Here is an 8,201-nt window from a genome sequence, read left to right on the forward strand (position 1 = left end):
TCTTCCCGCAACCTCAGGCATTCCAGAAACAAACAATCTAAGTTTATCCAACCTCTCCTAGTAGTGAAACACTTTAATCCAGGCAGCATTCTAGTAAACTTCCTCTGCACCCTTGTCAAAGTCCCCACATCCTCCCCATAACGGGGAGACTTACACTGCATACAATACTCCAAATGAGGCTTAACCAAAGTCCTATACAGCAGCATCTGACCCTTCCACTCAATGCCCCTGGCAATAAAGGCAAGCATATCATACGCCATCTTTACTACCCCATCTACTTTTTCTGTCACATTCATCGAGCTATGAACTTGAACTCCACGATCCCTCTGCACATCAATGTTGTTAAGGGACTTACCATGATTGCATCCTCTCCCCTTACATTCAACATCCCATAGGATGGTGGTGGGTGTGTGGGTGATTCTCAGGTATTTCAGGCACAAAGGATGTTCCACTGTTATTAATCCTCCCTCAGTGAATCAGCTCCCAGTCAGGGAGAACCAAAAGGCAGGACACACACAAGAATTAACAGGATTATGTTCCATCGCCATCGCTCTGACAATCTTACCAACTAATCACCATCACCTTGTACCCAAGACAACCCTCCTCAGTGGCAGCACCACCACCAGGTTATGTATCATCTGCAGTTTATTTCCAGTGATCTCCTTGATCAGCAAAGATTTACACAGGATTTACTTTGTGCCTTTATTGTATTACTTTTAATAATATTAGTAAATTAAAGTTGCATTACAGCTAACGGAAACATAGAAATATATTATTCTTGAACAGTTTGTACTGTCAGATGCATCAGAAATATTGAGACATTACAGGAATAGGTCATTGAATGTAATCATGTTTAATTCTGTCACGTCACTGAGAAATAATCAACTCTGTAATTTTCAGAATGAAATAGGAACTTTATCAATAAAACACAGAAATCATGATGGAACAATTAGATGACAGTTAATACAGATATCTCTGACACCATCAGCTTGGATTCCTACCAAACCACCACAACCCAACACTGCCCATCAGCCCACCCTACACACCCACCACCCCAATTTACACACATCGCCCACACGCCCAGACCATTCACCACACATCACCCCATAACCCATCCCACCCCAACCAATACACATCGCTGACACGCCCACTCCACCCCAACCCACACACATCACCCACACGCCCAGACCATTCACCACACATCACCCCATACGCCCATCCCACCTTACCCCAACCCACACACCCACCCCACCCTACAAAAGTATCCCACCCCTCTCCACCTGCCCGCTCCACCATACTCTCAATCACACGCCTCCCCACCCCACCCTTCACCAACTGACCACCCCACCCCACACGTCTACCCTACCCCATCCCACACACCCACCACCTCCCCGCCCATCATCCTGTGATGTGTAGGATGATCGCAATCCAGAACCTTCCGGCTCAGTTCCTTCCCCTCTTCTGGCGTTTTCCAGTCTGTGAGCCCTTGGGCTTGACTTGTTCACAGGGCAGCTGTTTCCTCAGCACCTCACGTAACTGTAGACCAGAGCAGTGGATGGAGAGGGTCAGACCGCACTGTGTGGGATCATGGACCAGAGCTGGAGAGCACAGATCCCATCACTACAGAACCCGTCTACAAACACCAGAGATTCCCTCCCCTTAACCAACTCCATCCCCAAACACCAGAACAATCTGTCACTAAACACCAGGAGATTCCCTTCCCTTAACACCACCAACTCCATCCCAGAAAACCAGCAGAACACGTCACCAAACGCCAGGAAAATCCCTGTTCTCAGCACAAACTCCATCCCCGAACACCAGGCAAACACATTCCTTCCAAATCACCTCTCTCATAAACGTTGTTAAGTTCCTGCCTCCCCCTGCCCCAACCACAGGAATGGAAGTTACGTCCCCTCTCCCCAACCACTGGAAACGCCTTCCTCGCACACGATGGAAATCTCCCTTGTCCACACAACAGGGGAACCCACTACCCAGGGGAATCTCCATAATCCCCCCCCCCCCCACACACACACACCCATACAAAGCGTGCACGCATACAGCCACCCACCCACACACCCACCCACCCACCCCACCCCACCCACCCACCCACCCATCCACCCACCCAATCACCCACCCACCCTGGGGTCGGGGGGAGTTTGACTGGGGTCGGTGGGGGGAGGTTGACATGGGAGTGACTGTCCGGGTATGGGGGAGGAGGGTGGACTGCCCAGGGACGGGGCAGAGACTGACTGTGGACTGGGCAGACTGGCCGTGGATGGGGAGACTGACTGGGGATGTGGACAGTGACTGTGGACGAGACAGACTGACTGTGGATGGGGAGAGTGACTGTGGACCGGAGAGACGGGCGGTCACTGGTCCGTGAGGAGGGAGGATGAGGGTCACCGTGAGCCTGGGGGTAACGACGGGTCAACTCTCACCTGCTGGAGATGGGCCTCTCTGTCCTCGGGCGATCCCAGGTCCTGGTCCCCCACGAACAGCACTTGTGCCTCGCTGATCAACCTCTCGCACTCATCCTCCGTCAGCAGCCAGGGGGCTGGAAGTGGGAGAGAGCGTCTGTCACTCGGCTGTGTGAGCAGACACGGCCCACGGGACCCAGTCTGTGGCAGAGCGATGGTAGTGGTGGTGGAGACAAGGGCAGGAACCCGGACCAACCCAAGGGCAGCGGTTCTCAGTCGGAGCAGACACGGCCCACGGTACTGACTGGGCACCGACTCAGACTGACGACCACACGGGGAGACACTGGGCACTGACTGACGACCACACGGGGAGACACTGGGCACTGACTGACTGACGACCACACGGGGTGGCACTGGGCACTGACTGACGACCACACGGGGTGGCACTGGGCACTGACTGACGACCACACGGGGAGACACTGGGCACTGACTGACGACCACACGGGGAGACACTGGGCACTGACTGACGACCACACGGGGAGACACTGGGCACTGACTGACGACCACACGGGGTGGCACTGGGCACTGACTGACGACCACACGGGGTGGCACTGGGCACTGACTGACGACCACACGGGGTGACACTGGGCACTGACTGACGACCACACGAGGTGGCACTGGGCACTGACTGACGACCACACGGGGTGACACTGGGCACTGACTGACGACCACACGGGGTGGCACTGGGCACTGACTGATGACCACACGGGGTGACACTGGGCACTGACTGACGACCACACGAGGTGGCACTGGGCACTGACTGACGACTACACGGGGTGGCACTGGGCACTGACTGACTGACGACCACACGGGGAGACACTGGGCACTGACTCTGACTGACGACTACACCACACACAAGACCTGATACCTGAACACGTCTCTCCCTCTGGGGCAGCGGACGGTGTCGCGCTGGGCTCTCCGGTTGTTGACTCTTTGTGTTCCTCACCTCCGGCATTCTGGGGCCCTGGAACAAGTGAAGAGACGGGAAAGTGAGAGTGGAATCACCAAAATACATTGCCTGCATGTGATAGGAAATTGGGGAATGGAGGACTTCAAGCTCCAGAGAAACCTCGACCGCTCGCTGACCCAAACAACACCGTCTCCTCCAGCGACTCTCCCTCCTTAACCGCTCACTCTCCCGCAGTCCGTGTGTGGACCAGCCTCAGGACTGACCACAAGGAGCGGCGTTCCCATCAGTGATCCCAGCGCTGATTCCTGAACCTACAGACCCTGCTGGGGTGTTGGTCAAACCGGGACCAGGGTCTCCATTCGTAGCTCCCTTGGGTGCCCGACTGGTGTCCAACTCCGGATCAGGTAGAGAATTGTGGAGCGCGGGGAAATGGGAAAGGCTGGAGAGACAGGAGATGTCTCCAGGACCAGAAACATCACCAATGTCTAAAGGAGGAAAGTCCAACCCCAAACAAACAGAAGACCATAAGACATTGGAGCAGAATGAGGCCATTTGGCCCATCGGGCTTGATCCACCATCATGGCATCTCCCCTCTCATCACCATCCCCCTGCATTCTCCCTGGAACCTTTAATATCTTTATTAATCGAGCCTATCAATCTCTGCTTTAAAAATACCCAAATGACAGCCTCCACCACCATCTGTGGCAATGAATTCTACAGATTCACCATCCTGTGGCTAAAGAAATTCTTCCTCAATCGATCTTAGAGATACATTCTTGTATTCTCAGGATGTGCCATCTGCTCCTTGACTCTCCCTCCATTGGAAACATCTTCTCCGCATCCACACTGTCTGGGCCTTTCATTATTCAGTGGGATTCAATGGGATCCACCCCCCCTTGACCTTCTAATCTCCAGTGACCACAGGCCCTGCCCGTCAAACACTCCTCATCCCCATTCACCCACCGGATCATTGATATAAATATCTGGACCCTCTCCAATGTCAGCAGATCCTTCTACAGATATGAGGCCAAAAAGATCTCACAATATTCTGCTGGTCTAACCAGCACCTTATAAAGCCTCAGCATTACATCATTTGTTTTATCTTCTAGTGTGAAAAATAATGCTAACCTTGCATTTGTGTTCCTTACTCGCGAATGAACCTGCAAGTTAATCTTTCGGGAATCCTGCACCAGCATTCCCAACACCCAATTCAGCTCGGCCGCTGGACTTTACATCCCGGTGCGGCTTGGCTGCTGGACGTACACCGCCCGGTGCAGCTCGGCTGCGGGGCTTAACACCGCCCGGTGCGGCTCGGCTGCGGGGCTTAACACCGCCCGGTGCAACTTGGCTGCGGGGCTTAACACCGCCCGGTGCGGCTCGACTGCGGGACTTTTCACCGCTGGTGCGGCTCGGTTGCGGGACTTAGCTGCGCAAGGCTTGGTCGCGGGCCTTTCATCGCCCGGTTCGGCCGCGAGACGTTTCAGCGCCCGGTGCGGGGACTGTGCGGGTCGGGCGGGGACGAGCTGTCTGTCCGTGGGCGTGGGGAAGAGAGGGGAAGTTTTGTTGCCTCCATCACAGTGAGGGGGTGTTTGGAGTCACTGTGATGGACGTTTGTGTTGGGGCTATGTGTCTTGTGTTCTTTTTTTTTTCTATGACTGCTATGTAGTTTCGTTCGGTACTTCGGTACCGAACGACAAATAAAGCTCTGTTATACTGTTATACTGTTATTGATCCTCTCACAAATTAGAAAATAGTCTAAATGTTTATTCCTTCTACCAAAGTGCATGACCGTACACTTTGCTGCGCTGTATTCCACCTGACACTTCTTTCCCCAATCTGCCAACTTGCCCAAGTCCTTCTGCAAAGTCCCTGCATCCACAATACTACCTGCCCCGACACCTATCTTCATATTATCCGCAAACTTGGCCACAATGCATCAATTCCATCACACCGGTCTTTAACGTGTAACATGGAAAGTAGTGGACTCAACACTGGCCCCTGTGGAACACCACTCGTCACCGGCAGCTAACCAGAAAACGCATCCTTTATTCACACTCTTTGCCTTCTGACAGTCTGCCCAACGTTATTCCATGTTAGTACCTTGCCTCTAATACCACAGGCTCTTGTCTAGTTGTGCATCCTCACTTGCAGCACCTTATCAGAGACCTTCTCAAAATCCAAGTTAACAACATCCTCTGACTGGCCTTTATCTGTCCTGTTTGTTGATGCCTCAAAGAATTCCAACAGATTTGTCGGGCAAGATCACCCCTGAACAAAACGATGTTGACTTTGGTCTATTTTGTGACATGCGGCCGAGTGCCCTGAAAGCTAATCCTTAATAATAATGGACTCTAAAACCTTAGAGATCACTGAAGTCAGGCTAAAATGTCCTTTCTATTGCCTCGATCCCTTCTTAAACGGTGGTTCCTAAAAGCTTTCCAAACCTCTTGCTCCCTGCCAATCGTTGCCATATTGTATGCCTTCACATTTGCTTTGATGTTGTCTTTGAGGAGCGGTGTGTGGAGAAAACATCATCTATCCTCTTTCACTGCCTTTCCCATCCAAACCTCCATCAACCACCTCACTCTCCTCAGTCCGAGTCACGATGAATATTGGGAACTGACCAAGGGGAACACCGTTTCCTTCAATGATTCCTGTCACTGAAAGGTGGGCTGGGTGTCCGGCAGTAGAACTGTGCACGTTCTCCTAGTCCACCTCTATCTACACATCCTCTCTTCAGGCCACTCCTTCCCCCTCTCTGGGACATTCCAATTATCCTTTCACTCCCCCACCCAGGGAACACTGACTGTGGACAGTGTGGGACACTGGTGTTAGTGGGAGATATCCGGGTGTATCTCAGTCCCCATGGAACACTGACTGTGGACAGTGTGGGACACTGGTGTTAGTGGGAGATATCCGGGTGTATCTCAGTCCCCAGGGAACACTGACTGTGGACAGTGTGGGACACTGGTGTTAGTGGGAGATATCCGGGTGTATCTCAGTCCCCAGGGAACACTGACTGTGGACAGTGAGGGACACTGGTGTTAGTGGGAGATATCCGGGTGTATCTCAGTCCCCAGGGAACACTGACTGTGGACAGTGTGGGACACTGGTGTTAGTGGGAGATATCCGGGTGTATCTCAGTCCCCAGGGAATACTGACTGTGGACAGTGAGGGACACTGTGGGTCAGTGGGGGAATATCTGGATTTATCTCAGTCCCCAGGGAACACTGACTATGGACAGTGAGGGACACTGTGGGTCAGTGGGGGAATATCTGGATTTATCTCTGTCCTCAGGGAACACTGACAATTATTCGTCACAGCCAAGTTATTTGACTCATAATGACTAGCTGAGGCCTAAACACTGACCCCTCTTGTCCCCGAGTCATCACAGCGCCTTACAAATGTCTTCTGTAATCCAACTACACACCATCTCACAACATTGTTGCATCACAGCTTGGTTTGGGAGCAGCTCTGCCCAAGACAGCAAGAAATTGCAGAGTTGTGGATGTTGCCAAGTCTGTTACACAGACCTGATTCCCCACCATTGGCTCCATCTGCACTTCACACTGCCTCGGGAAAACAGCCAACATAATCAAGGACCTTTCCCACCCCGGTTATTGCTGCCTTACAGCACCAGAGCCCTGGCTTCCATCCTGACTGCAGGTGCTGTCTGCATGGAGTTGGTAAGTTCTCCCAGTGAGCCAGTGTGCTTTCTCCAGCTGCTCCGGTTACCTCCCACTTTCCAAATACTTATAGGTTTGTTGGTTAATTTGGCTTCAGCAAACATTGTAAATTGTCCCTAGTGTGTTGGATAGTGCTAGTGTTTACTGGTCACCGTGGGCTCGGAGAGCCAAAGGGCTTGTTTCCACACTGTATATCTAAATTAAACCCCATGTGGAGACATAAAGAACTGCAGATGCTGGTTCACAAAAAAAGGCACAAAGTGTTGGAGTAACTTAGCGGGTGAGGCAGTATTTCTGGAGTGGTTCCCTCAACCAACCTCAATCCAAGGGGAATTGTTGTAACTGCAGAACAAACTACTGTCCTCTCCAAAAGCTGGCTGCAAGGACAGGCAATAACGTATGAGGGGGCTTGGTACCTGAGGACGTGTCTCCCACTGGAACGGAAGATGGTTCCTGGGTAGATTCTCCAGTTGATGATCCCTGGGTCTGTTCCACTGTGGAGATCTTGGGATCTGGAATGAAGGAACAGAGAGACGGTAGTGCGGCAACACCGCAACATGGCATCAAACTTCGAGATGTGTACAGCAATTCAAGGAGTGCCAATGTGGAGATATCAGCATCATCTGATATCCCGTCACCGACTCTCCATCAAAAACGTTCTTCACTCCACGTGCCCCCTCCCACTCCCCTTTAGAGTTAGGGTGAATTTCAGGGATTGACCATAGAGCACAGAAACAGGTCCATCGGCCCACCTCGTTCATGCCGACTTATCTGTTAGTCCCATTTGTCCACATGTTACCCATATTCCAGTAAAACGTTGTTATCCACGCACATGTCCAAGTGACTTTTACATTTTGTTATTGTATCTGCCTCAACTATCTTCTCCGGCAGTTTGTTCCATACATCCACCACACGACATGAAATGGTTGCCCATCATGCTCCTATTAAATCTTTCCGCTCTTATCTTAAATGTATGTCCTGTGGTTCTTGCTTCCCCAACTCTGGATAAAAGGTGCTGTGCATTCACCCTACCAATTCCCATCATAACCTAAAGCCTTCTTTACCACCCTATCTACACGTGACTCCACTTTCAGGGAACTCTATCATTCACTCTGTCGGTCCTGTCCA

The 8,201-nt window shown here is 51.8% G+C and overlaps 1 long non-coding RNA gene across 1 annotated transcript; it reads right to left on the reverse strand.

Moving 5' to 3' along the window:
* Window positions 1-2,508: 2,508 nt before the first annotated feature.
* LOC144602800 (uncharacterized) lies at window positions 2,509-7,581 on the reverse strand. The gene is made up of 3 exons (XR_013548510.1): window positions 7,490-7,581; window positions 3,346-3,441; window positions 2,509-2,554 (listed from the first exon to the last, which is right to left on the reverse strand). It is a non-coding gene; the product is annotated as an uncharacterized LOC144602800 (long non-coding RNA).
* Between the last annotated feature and the right edge of the window lie 620 nt (window positions 7,582-8,201).

This window comes from Rhinoraja longicauda, chromosome 19 (genome assembly GCF_053455715.1).
Source record: "Rhinoraja longicauda isolate Sanriku21f chromosome 19, sRhiLon1.1, whole genome shotgun sequence".
Lineage (NCBI taxonomy): Eukaryota > Metazoa > Chordata > Chondrichthyes > Rajiformes > Arhynchobatidae > Rhinoraja > Rhinoraja longicauda.